Here is a 1,484-nt window from a genome sequence, read left to right as displayed (position 1 = left end):
GCCCTTCACCTTCTGAGTGGTCATCCCAGAACCTCTCATGCTGGAGTTGGGAGAGGGAGAAATGGGAGGAAAGTGTGTTCCTGGACATCAAAACAACAGAGGGCTGTTCCACCCGAGGGCTGTTCCACCCGAGGGATCTGCCTAATTTTCCTTTGCCTCCTCGGCCATGTCTTGTGTCTTTTTCTCAAAACTAGATCAGATGAGGCAGGCCCGATGTCTTTTGTATCTCTGTATCCCCGTCTGTGGGATACACATCTCAAGCTTTGCACACAGTAAGTGGTGTGTGAGTGTCATCTGACTATTAAGAGAAGTGGTCCTTACTGCTCTCCACTAGCACTGCAAGGATAGATCCGTGGGAAGATGGGAGCCTTGGAGACATTCAGGAGAATGGGGTGGGAGGATTTGAGGGCAAGAGTGTAGGGAGCAAGTGCCCCAGAACTTCTTCCCCTAGCTCAGAGCACCCCAAACCCTGCTACAAGACTCCTCCCCAGGGTACCCTCCCCAACAAAGGCTGGGGAGTCAGGTTTTCAGTTAGGTTCTCAGGAAGGAGCCTACCATCCCACCCCACCTCTGAGCCTCTTAACCAAAGCTCCTCCCACAGAAAGCCAATGGAAGGCAGGATCCAGATGGACCGTTAACATTGGGTCCCTGAAACCCTGCCCCTTCTCTGATGCCTCCCTGGATATCCTCCTCAATTCCTTCCTTCTCTAGGCTCCCAGAGGAGATACACTCTCCTCCCTCAGCATTTCCTACTCTAGGCTGAAATTTATCTTAGAGCTGAATAGTTCCCTGGTCTTTGGAACCAAACATCTGGATTCAAATCATGGCTCCTTCATCTGTTAGCAAGGTGACCAAGGGCCAGTTACTTCACTTCTCTGAGTCTCCCTCCCCACCCCACTCCCACCCCTCTACAGACACACAGATTCACTAAGCCTACAGACTCAGAATCCAGAACCCCTGGTCATGACCTGGCTCTGACTCTTGGAATCAGATCTGGATTCAGGTCCTGGCTCCAATCCCTACTTAATCTTTTTAGGTCAGTGCCTTTATCTGTAAAGCACAGATAGTAGTAGTACCTACCCATCTTATGCCATTATTGTGAGAATTAAATGAGGTAGTTTATGTAATGTGGTCAGAAAGACTTGACACATGGGAAGCACCCAATAAGTATTAGCCATCATTGGAAATAGTTGATAAGGTTATGAAGTGCTGTGCAGTGTCTGAGGCACTAAGTAAGTGCTCACTAAACAGCAGGTATGATTATCTTGGCCCCCACTAAGCTGGGATGTCCGGGAGGTGGGCTCTGGATCACATCCACCACTGATTCCCCAGCAGTCAGCACAGCTGCCCGGAACCAGGCAGGAACTCCACAAATGCGTGAGCACTGGGGGTGAAGCACTTGCCTGGCTGGACCTGGAGGGTGTGAGCAGCCAGAAGACTCCTGCCGGGAAAGGGGAGAACCCAGGTGTCAGGAAAGAGAAAAC

The sequence above is a fragment of the Bison bison genome, unplaced genomic scaffold (genome assembly GCF_000754665.1).
Source record: "Bison bison bison isolate TAMUID 2011002044 unplaced genomic scaffold, Bison_UMD1.0 scf7180017862979, whole genome shotgun sequence".
NCBI classification, from domain to species: domain Eukaryota; kingdom Metazoa; phylum Chordata; class Mammalia; order Artiodactyla; family Bovidae; genus Bison; species Bison bison.
The sequence above is the reverse complement of the archived record's forward strand: the minus strand, read 5'-3'. Positions refer to the sequence as shown.